This window comes from Triticum urartu, chromosome 1 (assembly GCF_003073215.2).
Source record: "Triticum urartu cultivar G1812 chromosome 1, Tu2.1, whole genome shotgun sequence".
NCBI lineage: Eukaryota > Viridiplantae > Streptophyta > Magnoliopsida > Poales > Poaceae > Triticum > Triticum urartu.
The window spans coordinates 440,867,261-440,886,065 of record NC_053022.1 but is presented as its reverse complement, the minus strand read 5'-3'; positions in this window follow the sequence as shown (position 1 = coordinate 440,886,065).

Below are 18,805 nucleotides of genomic sequence, written 5' to 3'. Positions count from 1 at the left end.
TGCGAGGAGGACCGCCGGAAGCAATGAGTCTTTTATTTTGGAACTGCCGGGGGGCGGGGAACCGCCGGACAGTTCGTGAGGTCTTGGCCCTCTCAAAAGCTAATTCCCCGAAGATTGTCTTCCTCTGTGAAACTAGGCAATCTTCAGTGAAAATGGAAAAGCTTAAATGGAGATTGGGTATGAAGGGATTTAAAGGAATTTGCAGTGACGGTCGCAGCAGAGGGCTAGCTCTATATTGGGATGAAAGCCTCCAAGTGACGATCATGGATGCTTGTGCACGGTATATTGACGTGCAAGTGATAGATGCTAGTTGTGATCTGTGTTGGCGAGCAACTTTTGTCTATGGTGAACCACGTGTGGAGCATCGTCATCGCATGTGGGATCACCTTACGAATCTACGGGCCAACTCACAGGTACCATGGTTTGTTTGTGGTGATTTTAATGAGACCTTATGGCAACATGAACACTTTTCAAGGTCGATGCGTGCAGAAAGTCAGATGGATGCTTTTCGTGATTGTCTCATGGTGTGTGAACTTGAGAACTTGGGTTTATCTGGTGTACCTTACACCTATGATAACGGTCGGCTGGGCAACAACAACATTCGAGTTAGGCTCGACAGGGCGTGTGCCGACGAGCAATGGTGTGATCTCTTCCCTGTTGTTCGTGTGATCCACCTCGCTACATCCTACTCGGATCATTGTCCTGTTCTAGTGGAGCTGGTTAACGACGTGAGCAAACAGCGGCGATGTTTCTCCCCACGATACGAGATTATGTGGGAAAGGCATGTGGCGCTGCCAGAAATAGTTGCAAAGTCTTGGGAGAAAAATAGGCCGGCAGGTAATTTGGGTTCAGTTTGTTTGTCGCTTCAAGAGGTGATGCGTTGCCTGAAAACATGGAGTAAACAAAATTTTGGCCACGTCTTGAAGGACATAGAGAAGCTACGGAATGAGCTAGCTGAGTTACAGATAGGGAATGCTGATCGTACGGCCCTTAGGCAAAAAAGAATGAGTTGGATGAACTTTTATACAGAGAAGAAATGCTTTGGTTACAATGGTCTCGAATTACGTGGCTTAAAAAGGGGGAGCGAAACACCAAATATCTTCATCGTCGAGCTGTTTGGAGGGCTAGACGGAATTATATACAGCGGCTCCGTAAACAGAATGGCTCATGGTGTAATACTCCCTCAACTTATGGCTACCTCCTATTTTAAGGAGTTATACACTAAGGATCCTACCATCTCTCCTGATGGGGTCCTGGACTGTATTTTGCCCAAGGTAACAATTATGATGAATGATAGACTTTGTGAGCCGTTTTCAGAGGAAGAAGTGTCTAATGCTCTCTTCCAAATAGGGCCGCTTAAAGCACTTGGTCTAGATGGTCTTCCTGCCAGGTTTTTTCAGCGCAATTGGGATGTTCTCAAGTCTGAAATTATAGCGGCAGTTTTAGAGTTCTTTCGCTCAGGGGTGATGCCCGAGAATGTTAATGATACAGTAATTGTCTTGATCCCCAAAGTCCCCATCCCACAGGACTTGAAGGATTTTAGACCCATCAGTTTGTGTAATGTGATTTATAAGATCGTTTATAAGTGCTTGGTTAATCGATTTCGACCTATTCTCACGGAGCTTATTTCGGATAACCAAAGTGCATTTATTCCAGGACGGCTTATCTCTGATAATTCGATTATTGCCTTCGAGTGTATCCACTATATTCAGTCCTTGATGCCTAATTCTCCGGCATGTTGTGCTTACAAATTGGACCTCTCGAAGGCATACGATCGTGTGGATTGGGATTTTTTGGAGAAGGCTTTAATTAAATGGGGCTTCTCCCGGCAGTGGATTTCCTGGATTATGGCTTGTGTGAAATCGGTGAAATATTCTGTCAAGTTTAACGGGAAGTTATTAAAATCCTTTACCCCATCCAGGGGCCTCCGACAAGGTGATCCTCTATCCTCTTTTTTATTTCTCTTTGTTGCTCATGCGCTTTCTGCCCTCATCAACAAGTCAATTGCGGAGGATGGATTGGTAGGGCTCCAGATTTGTCGTGGAGCACCGGTTATATCTCATCTCTTGTTTGCGGATGATACCATGCTCTTTTTTCGAGCAACTAACCAGCAAGCTTCCATTGTTAAAGGTTTGTTGAACACATATGCATCGGCGACAGGTCAACTTATCAACCCAGCAAAGTGTTCCATCCTTTTTTCGGATAACTGTCTGGCTAATGTTGGGGAGGAAGTGAAGAGCATCCTGGAAATCACTCAAGAGGTTTTTGATCCCAAATATTTGGGTTTACCTGTACCTGAAGGTAGAATGAATAAAGGAAGGTTTGAAACACTCCAACACAGTATGAGTAAAAGATTGGTGGACTGGAGTGAACAATACTTATCGTCTGGTGATAAAGAGGTTTTAATCAAATCTGTGGCTCAAGCTATACCCACCTATGTGATGAGCGTTTTCCGCCTACCGGTCTCAGTTTGTGACGATTTGACTAGGTTGATGCGCCAATACTGATGGGGTGTAGAGAAGGGTAAAAAGAAGATGGCTTGGTTGAGCTGGGATAAAATGAGGCTTCCTAAGTCGAAGGGTGGCATGGGATTCAGAGATATGAGGGCATTCAACCAGGCCTTGCTTGCTAAGCAGGCGTGGAGATTAATTGACAGCCCAGACAGTTTATGTGCGCGTTTACTGAAGGCTAGATACTATCCCCGAGGTAACCTGCTTGACACGGTTTTCTCTGGTAATGCGTCAGCAGTGTGGAAGGGAATTGAGCATGGCCTTGATCTTGTCAAAAAAGGATTAATATGGTGAGTGGGTGATGGGTCTCTGATCCGTACTTGGAGAGACCCATGGATTCCTCGTGGCAAAGGTTGTCGTCCTATTACTCCTAAGCGAAATTATCGATTTAATTGGGTTGCGAATTTCCTAGACGAACATGGTGCCTGGAACATGCAACGGCTCCAAGAACATTTTTGGCATATGGATATACTGGAAATTGTAAAAATCAGGACCTTCCCTAGAAACCGGCAGGATTTCTTGGCTTGGTTCCCTGAGAGGAACGGTTGTTTCACTGTTAAGAGTGCGTACAAACTAGCATCTGCTGAACATGATGATCTATTTGTTGGGGCCGCATCGAGCAATTTTCCAGAGGGAGACCGCTCTTTATGGCGCCGCATTTGGAGTTCATCAGTACCACAAAAAATGAAAATAATGGCGTGGAAAACTGTTTCAGGGGCGCTGGCAACAAATCAATGCAAATCCTACCGGCATTTGCCCGTGCGTAGTTCATGTCCGATGTGTGCCCTGGAGGTGGAGACATCATTCCACGCACTTGTTACATGCAATCACGCTGCAGTACTATGGGACTTAATGCGTAGGATCTGGCCGCTGCCCGGCCGTGACTTGTTGATTAATACGGGAAGAGATTGGCTTCTGAGTTTGCTTTCTTCATGCAACGGCACCGTTCGGGATATGATAATCATGTTGATCTGGAGGATCTGAAACTTACGTACAGACATGGTTCATGGTAAAGAAGCTCCTCCACCTCAAACATCTGTTGATTTTCTGCAGAGTTACTTTAATTCGTTGCGGCTGTCAAAGATATATACTACAGAGGAAATCATTAAGGGGAAAATGACATGTGAAGATTTACTTTCATCTCCTGTGATCAAGGTCTCACCGCCGCCCCCGCCATGGCCACAACCCCCTGTAGATCATGTGGCCCTCTCGGTGGACGGAGCATTTTCAGAGGCTGACGGGTCGGCGGCCGCCGGTATGGTCCTACGAAGACATGATGGGAGTGTTATTTTCGCGGCATACAGGTTCTTATTTATCTGTAATGATGCGTTGGAGGCCGAGATTCACGCTTTGATGCAAGGTATGGCACTAGCAAAACAACAGTCTGAAGGCCCAATCATTGTGCAGTCTGATTCCTCGACTGCATTGGCTTCTCTCAAAGGCGATAATCTGGATCGCTCTGCGTATGGTCATCTAATTGCTGAGATAAAGTTTTTGATGATTGATAGGGAGTTTATTCCCCAAAAAATTTCCCGTGAACAAAATAGGGTAGCAGATCATTTGGCTAGTTATAGTCGATATGAATGTACTACTGCTGTATGGCTACACCGTGGTCCTCCGTGTATTGAGGTACTACTGCCACTGGACTGTAACCCTATCATTATGGAATAAAACTCCTATTTGCCCCGCAAAAAAAAAGAGGGAGTATTTTGCATGCATGAGAGTAGCCTGATTTTGTTGAAGAAATTGTCTGATCAAGCACACCGCATATTTAGGCTAACCAACCCCTAAGAAAACGTGAGCGGACGCAGCCGCCTCCTTCCCTAAGAAATTAGGGTTCCTCCGTCTCCCGCCGGTCTGCCTCATCTCCGGTGGCCTTAGGGGTATGGGGGCGTGGTGGATCGCAATCTTTGCCGGTGGGAGGGCTCCTTTTAAGATGTGCTTTTGAGGTTTGTTAGGGTTTGTATCCTGCTTAGAAAAGCGATACGACGACAGCTCACTGAAGATGGAATAAGGTTCTTCCCGCCCAGCCCCCATTCCGGTGATGCATCTAGCATCGTCGGCAGGCATGTGGAGTTGTGTCTCCGGTGGCTCTGCCTTTGGTGGATTTGTTCGGATCTATTCGTCACTCGTCTACATTTGTGTGTCTTCGGTTGGATCTTTTTAATCTACGCTACACTTCATCGGCGGCGGGTGTTGTTCTGGTGCGCTGGTCCTATGGAACCTTAGCACGATGACTTTTCGACTGACTAACACAACAAGTTTTGCTAGGCTCCGGTGAGGGAGGGGTGATGACGGGGGCGCGCCAGCTCGCTTCAGTGCTTGTAGTCGTTGCTGAGTGGTCTATGAATCTGGATATAATTTTATTGTGATGTTTGTTTTACTGTCATGATCGAAGATAAATAGATTGGATCTACTCCCGCAAAAAAAAGCACACCTCATATTTGATCATGTTTGGTTGCCGCCCTGATTATACTTAGGAGGGGATGCGTTTGCATGTAGGCCACCAATTTTGTAGGCCTAAGTCAGCCAGGAAAGATTCTCGTGACACCAAACACGGGTTTAGCGGATCACAGGTTTTTTTCCCCATAGGTAGAGGCGTCAGGTGTTTGAGCTCAGGTACTCAGGGTAGCGATCAAGCAGCCCCAAAGTCACAGCACGAGCCGCCCCCGCCCGCGCTGAAGAAGGGTGCTCCTAATTGACGTCTTATGTGCCAGTTAGGGATACTAGTTGACTGTCCGTGCGTTGCCACGATCCCTTCAAGTTTTTCATCATCTCATAAGTATAGATATAATGGATGTTGAAAATCACAAGTGTCGAAAACATAGACATGTAATATTCTGAAAAGAATAAAATTCAAAAAAACTAAAGGAGGCACCATTCCTGAAGCGATAAAGCACAAGTGGATTTGAATATTGCACTTACATTTGTTTGCGAAAGCATTTTGGCTACAGTTTAGCAGAAAATGTTGCTTCTGAAATAGAGATAAAAGGTGTATGCATTTCTATATGATGAATGGGAAAGATTGCACAAATGTGTGTCTCCAGCCATCTATGCAACACTAGTTGACTGCCCGTGCGTTGCCACGGTCCCTTCAAGTTTTTCATCATCTCATAAGTATAGACATAATGGATGTTGAAAATCACAAGTGTCGAAAACATAGGCATGTAATATTCTGAAAAGAATAAAATTCAAAAAAAACTAAAGGAGGCACCATTCCTGAAGCGATAAAGCACAAGTGGATTTGAATATTGCACTTACATTTGTTTGCGAAAGCATTTTGGCTACAGTTTAGCAGAAAATGTTGCTTCTGAAATAGAGATAAAAGGTGTATGCATTTCTATATGATGAATGGGAAAGATTGCACAAATGTGTGTCTCCAGCCATCTATGCAACACTAGTTGACTGCCCGTGCGTTGCCACGGTCCCTTCAAGTTTTTCATCATCTCATAAGTATAGACATAATGGATGTTGAAAATCACAAGTGTCGAAAACATAGGCATGTAATATTCTGAAAAGAATAAAATTCAAAAAAAACTAAAGGAGGCACCATTCCTGAAGCGATAAAGCACAAGTGGATTTGAATATTGCACTTACATTTGTTTGCGAAAGCATTTTGGCTACAGTTTAGCAGAAAATGTTGCTTCTGAAATAGAGATAAAAGGTGTATGCATTTCTATATGATGAATGGGAAAGATTGCACAAATGTATGTCTCCAGCCATCTATGCAACATAGAAGTAAGACCTGAATGAACAAACTTTGGCTACAGCACTGTAACCACAAGGACACATAATAATGATAATTTTCAGAAAAGAATGTATCATATGAATGTCTTCTTTCATTTATTTGTGACAACTTTAAATTTATACTTTCACTTCTTATCCTAGTCTTAGCTTCTCCGGACAATAGCTTGGACCCATTATGTCATTTGCAGAACAAAAGAAGAAGAAAACAAGGAGAGCCTTACCAGATTCAATGCACAAAATAGAGTGGTACACAGTCAAGTCATAACTATGCAGTTAATTAGCAATACAGATAGCACATGAATGCTTTATTTTTATTAGAACCAATTGTTTGATAAAACATATGGGCCTTCACACAAGAAATGTGTCATCAAGAAGTTACGTCACAGAAAATTAACAACGAGTGTAATAAATTGTTATTAAGCTTAGATATACAAGAATAGGACAGAAGTAACACGATATCTCCCTCTGGCACCACAAAGCAGAGCATCAAAGAGTATCTCCCCTCGGTGTAAAACAACAGGGTCTATAAGTTTGCTACAAAGCAGCTCATGCCTGAACGAAATTTCAGCATCTATACTTCGCCCTCTAAGTGCATCACATACCTCAACTCCACTCACCTCTATCAACGGGGCATGTGCTCTTTGGTTTGTCATCTCCAGCATTGTTTAATAACAAAATAATCACTGATCATGTTTTACAGTTTGAAACCACATATATACTGGTACATAAAAAGTGTACACACGATTTCCCCTTCATCAGATATGTAGCTTGGATTATGTTACAAACAAATGCTCAACATACATCAAGCAACGGGAGGCAATCCTGGTGGCAGGCAACCTGTGCAGCTGTGCTGTATATATAGTTGAACAAACTGTGACCCTCTTCTTACATTAGACAAACCAAGATTTGCCTATAACATGATTAAAACCGAAGTCACCTACTGCCTGCTACTTGAGTAGAACATTAAAAATGATATATAAGCCAGGAACACTGTGTTTAGTAAGATCAGGATCTTCTGACTATATTTCAGCATATTTGGGTCATCTAAAAAAATATCTCGTGCTAACCTTGATGCTTATTATAATTACCTTGCTTGGTGAGAAATGTCTTTTTAATAGCAGCTAGCTTAGAAGATCAAGCATAATCCCTTTAGGGTAGTTCTATATGATACAAGGTGCAGGAATGTTTACATGTAGATCTTAATCTGACAAAATATGACTACTGATAAAGAAAAATTATATCATTCTCACCTATGCTATAAATTACTTAATGTGCAAACAGTTGTCGGCATAGTCGTCCCTACGGGGGTAACAGCGATGTCCACCCTTCCATGTGCATGCATTCCCCGCAGTCGCCCATCTTCATGATCATGCACCTCGGCCTTGCTGCTGCCACCCCAAAACTCAGAAGTAGTTGTTCCCTACAACGCAAAATTCTTTAAGAAAATTTAGAAGTACAACAACCCTACATACATCAAAAACTGATGGGACAGTCTTATGCAGTAGTTCGAAATGACTAAATGAGACGCATCAAGAATGCTCCTAATCAGCTAAACAACTCCCAACACCAGCGGCCATTTTCTCCAACCTGACAATTAAGCACACACCAAGATTGTTTCGCTATCCCCATAACAAATTCCAACAAACTTTAGCCCAAATGTCTATCCATTTTTACGTAGATCTCAAGCTAAATACGTTGAGTACTCAAAGAATGAAGGTGTATGTCGTCTCCCATATTTCTACCTTCTAATAACAATGGAAAATGAGTCACTTCTCATTGAGTGATATAATTAATCGTATTGTGGTCAGCAGCAAGAGGAATGTCTAAATGAACAGCAATTCAAATAAAACTAACATCTCTAGGATTGCCTTCTGGAAATTTAGAAATGGAAGACCAGGTAAACTTTCCAACATCCACTACACTTTTTATGACGAGTCGACTGATAATCATAATTTTTTGATGGGGTGCGAGTATCATATTCAGCAACCAAAAATATACAATGCATCATAGGAAAAATGATCGACTAAGTGCGGATTGCCAGAAATAATCTCTATGTGTGAACTGTTTTCCTGCTTGCAAACATGCGGGAAAGCATTTTCATTTTCATTTTGCCGGTGTATTGTTACTAATTGGTATCCAAACAAAGCATTTTAATTTTACAAGTGTATTGTTCTATTATTCACTCGGAAGTGCATTTTAATTTTAGATAACAAAGATTTTTAATTTTGCCAGTGGACTGTTAGATTGAAGCTCCCATGAGGCGCTGCTACCCTTCTCCTCCAGCGCAGCCATCGCTTACTGGAACGCCGATGTGCTGGGGGTGACGCCGTCTCCCACGGTCCGAACTCCTCCCAGGTTCAATCACATCTATCTGCAGCCAATCAGCGTGTTGCGTTTGAGCTTAGCGTCAGCAGCTGAACTGACGGTCAGATCGCAACAGCTAGCAGAATGGTCAGTTACCGGGATAGTAGAGGTAACGAAGCCAAAAACATGTGAAGCAAGATAGATAAAATTCAGACCGGCGACCAAAGTATATTCAATTCTTGGCTTTAGGACTTTAATCACAACATCTTTCTGTGAGCTTTTCAACCTAGCCCCATGAACCTAGGAAGGTGGGGATGGGCGCGACCGTCAAAGACGAGGACGCCGTCGACCAGGAAGACGGAAGTGGCGCCCAACCCTAGTTGGACCAGGAAGACGGCGGCAGGTCGCAAGATGCGGGTGGGACTCGTGGGTGGGGGCTGACTGCATGCGTGGACGGTAGTTTCCTTATCTATTCGCTTGTATTTTCTGTTTTTTTTTGCATGATTTTTTCAATCGTGCGGGAGGGAGAAGGCCTGGGATTTTCGTAGCGATTTTTCCGGTGCAAGGGGATCGAACGAGGTGGTTGAACCATCACGACGTTCGATAGATTGGCGCTCACGCCCTCCCGCTCATGTGCCGGCCCATCTCAACCTCTCGAACGCTGGCTCAGTTCATGCTCGCTCGCTAAAAAAAGTTCCTAGTTCCTTTGATTTTTATTTTCTGGTTCGGCCGGTTCCTAGTTGACTGGCCGCTGTTCACCAACCAGGGCCCACGTTGATCATTGAGCACTCAGAAATGTTTACAAAATTAGAAAAAAAACATGAGAAATTTTTTTCACAAATTTTGGGAAAAAAATCAAGGATTTGAAAAAAAAAGTTCATTGACTTTGGAAAAAGTTCACAAATTTAAGAAAAGTTCCCCGATTTTGAAAAAAGTTCCCCGATTTTGCGAAAAAGTTCATTGACATTGAAAGAAACTTCATGAATTTGAAATAAAATAATTTTAACAAAATCTCACGAATTTGAATATAAAAATCATCGATCTTGAAAAAAAGTTCATCAATTTTCGAAAAAAGCATGAATTAAAAAAAACGATTTTGAGGAAACAGTTCGCAAATTTGAAAATAAGTTCATCAATATTGAATTTTTTTAATAATTTTCAAAAAGTTCATGAATTTGAAAAAAGTTCTTTGATTTTTAAAAATGTTTGCAAAATTAAAAAAATGCAGATTTAGAGAAACAAAACAGAAAAAATGAAAAAAAAACTATTCCAAAAAACGAGAAAAGGGAACAAAAAAAAGACAAGACTGAACAGGATGTAGGTAATCACATGAAATGAGGGCGGCTGGTTAGTTACAGCGGCGTACTATGAACCACAAAGTCACCAGTTTTAATCCCACCCAGCTCCCAGTTTTTTGTGATTTAAAATCAGAGAAAAAGATCGATGGGTCAGCCCAGCTCATAGAAAGAGGTGTGCGCCCGTTTGCAAAATGACCTATAGTGGACGCCTGAAGGGGAGCTTCTTCTCGCCGCCTTAAGCGCCCGAACAGGTAGCTGGTGCTCATAGCTGTCTGCTCCTGGGTCGGCCCATGTAAGACAAGTGATCGCTTCACCGGTCCACCCCTTGGTCACTTCGAGCATAGTTTGACCGGTTAAGCTTTGACTTAAAAAATGAATAAAGAAAAAAGGCAAAAAGTTGAAAAAAATGTGAATTCATATGGGCATACTGATTTTTAAAAATTCAAGTAATTTGAGAAAAAGTTTATTGAATTTGAAAATAGTTCATCAAATTTGAAAAAAAGCTCATCGAATTTGAAAAAGGCTCATTGAATTTGAACAAAAGTTCATCGAATTTGACAAAAGTTCATCAATTTGAAAAAAAATCATCAATTTTGAAAAAAGTTCATTGAATTTGGAAAAAGTTAATCAAATTTGAAAAAAAAATCATCAGTTTTGAAAAAAAACCATCAAATTTTTAAAAGTTTATCAATTTTGAAAAATAGTTCATGAAATTTGAAAAAAGTTCATTGATTTTGAAAAAAGGTCATCGTATTTGGAAAAAATTTCATCTATTTTGAAAAAAGTTCACCCTTTTAAAGAAACTCTAAAAAGGAAAAAAGCATTGATTTTGAAGAAAACATAATTAAAAAACACACATTTAAAAAAAGAAACGGAAAACTTGAGTAAAACTGCACCGAAAAATGACCAGTTAACCGAAAAAGCCAAAACTGGTGAACCTCCTGCGAGTGAAGAGGGAAATAAAAATAAAGAAAAGTTATAAAACACTACTCGTTCTATGGTTTAATGATTGATGAAGCTATGTACCTAGGGTAGGGTCATGGACCTGTCCCAGTTGCCCTACCCAAGGACATCTCAAGAAGAAATCACCTTTCAATCGACTTGGAGGTGTTCCACTCGACAGACTCGAAGACACTCGACCAATAAGCAATCACTCGACCAAGATCCAACCACTCGACGGCCAGGAGACCTAAAGGCACTCCGCACGCTACCGGTCGGTTATTAAGTAGCTTTTATGGTCATCATAGAACTTTATTAGAGGCGTTACCAGTAACGCCCGACCTTAATGTATTTAAAACCCTGGACAACTGAGGGCCGGAGGGGTCCGGCGAATTCTATATAAGCCACCCCCCTCCTCAGTGTAAAGGGTTCGCACCCCTGTAATTCATACACGCATAATCCAGTCGACCGCCTCTGGGCTCCGAGACGCAGGGCTATTACTTCCTTCGAGAAGGGCCTGAACTCGTAAACCTCGTGTGCTTACAACTTCTCCATAGCTAAGATCTTGCCTCTCCATACCTACCCCCCTACATTACTGTCAGACTTAGAACCACGACAGTTGGCACCCACTGTGTGGCAGGTGTTTTAGCGATTTGATTGGAGGAGTTGCGATCTTTTCCGATCCAAATCATCATGGTTTCTGGCGGAGTTTTGGTGGAGGGCCGCGAGATCCGTCTCGGCGCGCTCACGTTCATCGCTGACGACTCCGCTTGGCTTCAGGAGGCTCCGCTCGACGTGGACGCACTCCCTGTCCGCGGGGCAACGCACTTTTCGCGCGTGTGACCGCGGCATCCTCTTGCGGCAACCGTCGACCCACTATCGGTCGGCTCTTGTGTTGTCCTCCCTCCCTGTTTCCCGCCGGCGCAAGCGCTCCGGTCGGTCGAGACTTCAGCGGTGGGTGAGACACGCGGTGGCACGCCAGTCGGCCACCCCTCAAGTCGCGGCGATCGAGCCCGATGAATCCCTCTACGGCCTGTTCGACCTGTCGACTGGCTCCGCAGAGACCGCATCCGAGTGCGATAGCAGTGACCCGGCGGCGGAGATTCTGATGGTCGATGGACCGCCCAGTCCTCCCGGTTTTCCCCGCACCGACGGAGGCGCAGGTGGAGGCGACCCGTCGCGTCCCCATGAGGAATATCTCCCCGAGCCTCTCACGTCGCTGCAGAGAGAAGAACTTCGTCGCCGGAACATGGATGCACTGCACACTCCTATCGTTGGAGAAACCCCCGAGGCTTGTGCCTTGGAGGACGCGCGTCTGGGAAACTTGGTCGAGCGCGCTCGACTGGAGAACCTCCAGCGAGCACTCGACGAGCGTGCGCGACAACAGGTTCCAGAATCCAGTCAACGTCAGCTCTTTCCGCCCCCGCAGGTATATCGAACTCCGATTCAGAACTTAGCAGCTGCAGCCCGTATAGCAGAGTCGATTCAGCCTTCCCAGTCGGAGGCTGGCAGAGGCTTGCTGCAGATCAGAGCGTTACTCCGGGCAGCAGGAGACCAGAATTCCGCTGTTTCTCAGTCGCGGAACAGGATTCATAGCAGATCCATTGCTGCAGACACAGTCCAGTCGGCTCATAGCCCAAGATCGCCCCCGAGGCGTGAGGGACGTGGGGACCAGCGTAATCAGTACGGGAACCGTGAGCAGTATGATCATCGATTCGATCGTGACGATCGACGTCGAGTGCCCACCCCTCCCCCGAGGAGCGGGTCGTATGTGCCTCGACAGCAGGATGACAAGCGCCCTCATAGTATTGGGCGAAGGATTCCAGTCGACCCCAGGGGACCAGGCTTTGATGCGAGATCCATTCTCGTTCAAGGTTTGGTCGACAGGAACAGAGCTCACCGTGAAGGTCACGACAGAGATGCACCTACCAGCAGCAGAGTACATGTTTCGGGGCCAGAGTGCTTTAGTAGAACCATCAGGGCCGCTGTGATTCCTCCCAACTTCAGGTTGGCGACTAGAGTCAGTAAGTTCACTGGTGAGTCCAAGCCCGATACTTGGCTTGAAGACTACCGAGTGGCCGTCCAGATTGGCGGTGGCAATGATGAAGTGGCCATGAAGCACCTGCCTCTCATGTTGGAGGGATCGACCAGAGCGTGGCTGAATCAGTTAGCACCCAACAGCATTTACACTTGGGAAGATCTCGCCCGAGTGTTTGTCACCACATTTGAAGGAACATGCAAGCGACCGGCAGGGCTGACGAAACTGCGGTCTTGCGTGCAGAAGCTGAATGAAATTTTGAGGGATTACATCCAGAGATGGATCACGTTACATCACACGGTAGAGAATGTGCCTGACCACCAAGCAGTTTGTGCCTTCAAAGAAGGCGTCAAGTACAGGGAACTGAATCTGAAATTCGGTCGAACCGGAGATATGTCTCTGAATCGGATGATGGAGATTGCCACCGATTATGCTAATGGTGAAGATGAGGATCGACTCAGGAGCGGCAAGCTCAAGTCAGTCGCTCAAGAAACTGGAGGAGGGAATTCCAATCGGAAACAGAAGCAGAAAGCCGAGCCAGGTGCTCCTGGGGAAGCCTTGGCTGTAACTCAAGGAAAGTTTAAGGGGAAACCCAAAGGACCTTGGCACCCCAAGAAAGTTAAAGACCAAGACGGAAATGATGTGTTGGATTTGCCATGTCACATCCACACCAAGAAAGATGAAGAGGGTAATTTCATTTACCCGAAACATATCACTCGACAGTGTCGGCTCTTGATCCAGCAGTTCCAGGGAAAGCAGCCCAAAGATAAGGAAAAGGAGTCGGACAAAGTTGAGGACAAGGAAGACAGTGACGATGGATACCCCCAGGTCAATTCCACCCTGATGATTTTTGCTGATGTTGAAAGCAAAAGTCGACTGAAAGTTATCAACCGAGAGGTGAATATGGTTGCTCCGGCAACACACAGTTATCTGAAGTGGTCTCAGACTGCCATCACATTCGACCAGTCCGATCACCCAATGCACATTGCCACCCCTGGGAGGCAAGCTTTGGTGGTCGACCCAGTTGTTGAAGGCACTCGACTGACCAAAGTCTTGATGGATGGTGGCAGTGGTTTGAACATACTGTATGCTGAGATGTTGAAAGGGATGGGCATTCCGATGTCCAGACTCAGTACCAGCAACATGAGTTTCCATGGAGTCATTCCTGGAAAGAAGGCTGAGTCACTCGGCCAGATTGCTCTTGATGTGGTTTTCGGTGATTCCAAGAATTACCGCAAAGAAAAGTTGACGTTTGAAGTTGTAGATTTCCAGAGTGCTTATCACGCTATTTTGGGCACGCCGGCTTATGCACGCTTCATGGCTCGACCATGTTATGTGTATCTCAAATTGAAGATGCCTGGTCCCAAAGGTGTGATCACTGTTACAGGCAATCGAAAGAAAGCAGAAGAGTGTTTTCAGAAAGGTTCAAAGATCGCTGATGCTCAGATGGCAGTGGTGGAGCTGCAGGAATACCAGAAGACTGCAGACCCGAGTGATTTGTTGCGAGCCAAGAAGCCCGCTACAGAATCAGCTTTTCAGTCATCTGGCGAAACGAAGCCGGCTCACATTCACCCGACCGATCCCAGTGCTGCTCCGACTCATATCTCAACAACACTCGACTCCAAATAGGAAGAAGCGCTCATCCAGTTCCTCCGTGAGAACTGGGACATTTTCGCATGGAAGCCTTCTGACATGCCGGGTGTTCCCAGGGGGCTGGCTGAGCACCGCCTACGAGTCGACTCAAAAGTAAAACCTGTCAAAGAACATCTCCGACGGTCCGCCGTCCAGAAGAGAAAGGCTATTGGTGAGGAGGTGGCTCGGCTCTTAGCAGCGGAGTTCATGCGAGAGATCTACCACTCCGAGTGGCTCGCCAACGTTGTCATGGTCCCGAAGAAGGACAAGTCACTTCGCATGTGCATCGACTTTAAACATATCAATCGGGCCTGCCCGAAAGATCATTTTCCTCTCCCCCGCATCGACCAGATAGTTGACTCGACTGCGGGGTGTGAGCGACTGTCTTTTTTAGACGTCTATTCCGGGTACCATCAGATCCATCTGTACGGACCTAACGAGATCAAAACAGCTTTCATCACTCCATTCGGGTGCTTCTGTTATGTTACCATGTCGTTCGGCCTCAAGAATGCCGGAGCTACATTCATGAGGATGATTCAGAAGTGTTTGCTCACTCAAATCAGTCAGAATGTGGAAGCATACATGGATGATATTGTGGTCAAGTCATGGAAGGGTTCCAACCTGCTGACTGACCTTGCTGAAACCTTTGCCAACCTCAGGAGGTATGATATCAAGCTTAATCCATCAAAGTGCACATTCGGAGTTCCTGGCGGAAAGCTACTCGGTTTTCTCGTTTCCGAACGAGGAATCGACGCCAATCCAGAAAAAGTCGGTACTATACTCCGAATGAAAAGTCCTGTGCGAGTGCACGGCGTCCAGAAGCTTACTGGTTGCTTGGCCGCTTTAAGTCAATTCATCTCTCGTCTCGGTGAAAAGGCATTGCCTCTTTACCGATTGATGAAGAAGTCCGACAAGTTCGAGTGGACTCCTGAAGCTGATGCAGCGTTTGCAGAGCTCAAAGCTCTGCTCTCCACCCAGCCGGTGCTTGCTGCCCCAATCAGCAAAGAGCCTTTGCTGATTTACATCACAGCCACGGAGCAAGTCGTCAGTACGGTACTTACGGTCGAGCGGGAAGAAGAAGGAAAAGCCTTCAAAGTTCAGCGCCCAGTATATTACATTTCTGGAGTTTTGACCCCGTCGAAGCAAAGATATCCTCATTATCAGAAGCTTGTATATGGGATTTATATGACCACAAAGAAGGTTGCTCACTACTTCTCTGATCATTCCATTACAGTCGTTAGCGACGCTCCATTGTCAGAGATCCTGCATAACAGAGATGCAACTGGTCGAGTGGCAAAATGGGTGATTGAACTCCTTCCTCTAGATATCAAGTTTGAGGCAAAGAAAGCTATCAAGTCCCAAGCAATAGCAGATTTCATCGCCGAGTGGATTGAACAACAACTGCCGACTCAGGTTCACTCGGAGCATTGGACCACGTTCTTCGATGGTTCCAAAATGCTCAATGGTTCCGGTGTCGGGGTGGTATTGGTCTCCCCCCGAGGAGATAAGCTCAGATATGTTCTTCAAATCCACTTTGATTCCTCCAATAACGAGGCCGAATATGAAGCACTTTTATATGGGTTGCACATGGCCATTTCACTCGGCGTCTGTCGCCTCATGGTCTATGGCGACTCAGATTTGGTGGTTAATCAGGTGATGAAGGAGTGGGACGTCAGAAGTCCAGCCATGACTGGTTATTGCAATGCAGTGAGAAAGCTGGAGAAGAAATTCGAGGGGTTAGAACTTCATCACATACCCCGACTGAAAAATCAAGCAGCTGATGATTTGGCAAAAATAGGTTCCAAAAGAGAAGCCATTCCTAGCAATGTGTTTTTGGAACACATCCACACACCATCAGTTCAGGAGGATCCCTTCATTGAAGAGGCCCCGCAGCCAAAAAGTGCCACGGATCCGACTGAAGTTGAAGTTCCAGCTGTGGTCGACCTGATCATGGAAGTCTTGGTCATCACTCCCGACTGGACCATACCGTACATCGCGTACATCCTAAGGAAAGAACTCCCGGAGGAAGAAGAAGAGGCTCGACAGATCGTCCGTCGATCCAAGGCCTTTACAGTCATAAAAGGACAGTTGTATAGAGAAAGCGCGACTGGAGTCAGTCAGAAGTGTATAACACCAGAAGAAGGTCAGATGGTCCTTGATGATATCCACTCGGGGACCTGTGGTCATCATGCGTCCTCTCGGACCATTGTGGCTAAAGCATACCGAGCGGGATTCTACTGGCCAAGAGCGAATGAAATGGCGAAAGAGATAGTCGACAAGTGTGAAGGATGTCAGTTTTACTCCAATATGTCGCACAAGCCCGCTTCAGCCCTGAAAACCATTCCACTCATCTGGCCCTTCGCCGTTTGGGGACTGGACATGGTTGGACCGCTGAGAACGGGCAGGAGCGGCTTCACTCATGTGCTAGTAGCAGTCGACAAGTTCACCAAATGGATTGAAGCTAAGCCTATCAAGAATCTCGATGCTTGCACTGCTATCAATTTCATCAGAGAGTTGATATTCAGATATGGAGTTCCGCACAGTATCATCACTGACAATGGGTCAAACTTCGACTCCGACAAATTCAGAGCCTTTTGCGCCTCTCAGGGCACATGAGTCGACTACGCTTCGGTCGCTCACCCCCAGTCGAATGGACAAGCGGAAAGAGCAAACGGCTTAATTCTCAAAGGACTGAAACCCCGATTGATGCGTGATCTCAAGCACGCAGTAGGTGCATGGGTCGACGAGCTTCCATCAGTTCTTTGGGGATTGAGGACAACCCCGAACCGATCGACCGGAAGAACCCCATTCTTTCTGGTCTACGGAGCCGAAGCAATTTTGCCAAGTGACCTGCTTCACAACGCACCCTGAGTCGAGCTCTACTCTGAAGATGAAGCAAAACAAGCCCGGCAGGACGCAGTCGACCTCCTGGAAGAAGAAAGAGAAATGGCCATGATCCGATCGACCATATATCAGCAAGACTTGTGTCGATTCCATGCCAGAAATGTGAAGAGTCGAGCCTTCCAAGAAGGAGACTTGGTCCTCCAAGTGGATCAACAGAAACCACACAAACTCGCTCCTACTTGGGAAGGCCCCTTCATAGTCACCAGAGTCCTCCACAATGGAGCGTACCACCTATATAATGTCGATCGCCAGATTGATGAGCCACGAGCCTGGAATGCGGAGCTGCTCCGCCCCTTTTATACTTGAATTCTCACTCAAATGAGATGTAATAAGAAAAACTCATGTAGTTTATTTATCAAAGACAAGAGCGTTATAATTTTCCCAGTGATTGTTATTGTTTTTGTTTGCGGGAGAAATCCCCCAGCGGGTGGCTTAGCTGCGAATCCGTTTCACCTAAGTTTGTAAAAATAATTTCCTCCCGAGTGTTGAGCCAGCCTCCCACTCGGGGGCTTAGCTGCGAACCCGTTTCGCCTAAGTATTAGAAAATCCTACCGAGTGGTGAGCCAGCCTCCCACTCAGGGGCTTAGCTGCAGTCCAGTACTCGCCTAAGTATTTGAAAATCCTACCGAGTGGTGAGCGACCCTCCCATTCGGGGGCTTAGCTGCGAACCCGTTTCGCCTAAGTATTATAAAATCCTACCGAGTGGTGAGCGACCCTCCCACTCGGAGGCTTAGCTGCAGTCCAATACTCGCCTAAGTATTTGAAAATCCTACCGAGTGGTGAGCGACCCTCCCACTCGGGGGCTTAGCTGCGAACCCGTTTCGCCTAAGTATTAGAAAATCCTACCGAGTGGTGAGCGACCCTCCCACTCGGGGGCTTAGCTGCAGTCCAGTACTCGCCTAAGTATTTGAAAATCCTACCGAGTGGTGAGCGACCCTCCCACTCGGGGGCTTAGCTGCAGTCCAGTACTCGCCTAAGTATTTGAAAAATCCTACCGAGTGGTGAGCGACCCTCCCACTCGGGGGCTTAGCTGCAAACCCGTTTCGCCTAAGTGTTAGAAAATCCTACCGAGTGGTGAGCGACCCTCCCACTCGGGGGCTTAACTGCAGTCCAGTACTCGCCTAAGTATTTGAAAATCCTACCGAGTGGTGAGCGACCCTCCCACTCGGGGGCTTAGCTGCAGTCCAGTACTCGCCTAAGTATTTGAAAAATCCTACCGAGTGGTGAGCGACCCTCCCACTCGGGGGCTTAGCTGCAAACCCGTTTCGCCTAAGTGTTAGAAAATCCTACCGAGTGGTGAGCGACCCTCCCACTCGGGGGCTTAACTGCAGTCCAGTACTCGCCTAAGTATTTGAAAATCCTACCGAGTGGTGAGCGACCCTCCCACTCGGGGGCTTAGCTGCAGTCCAGTACTCGCCTAAGTATTTGAAAAA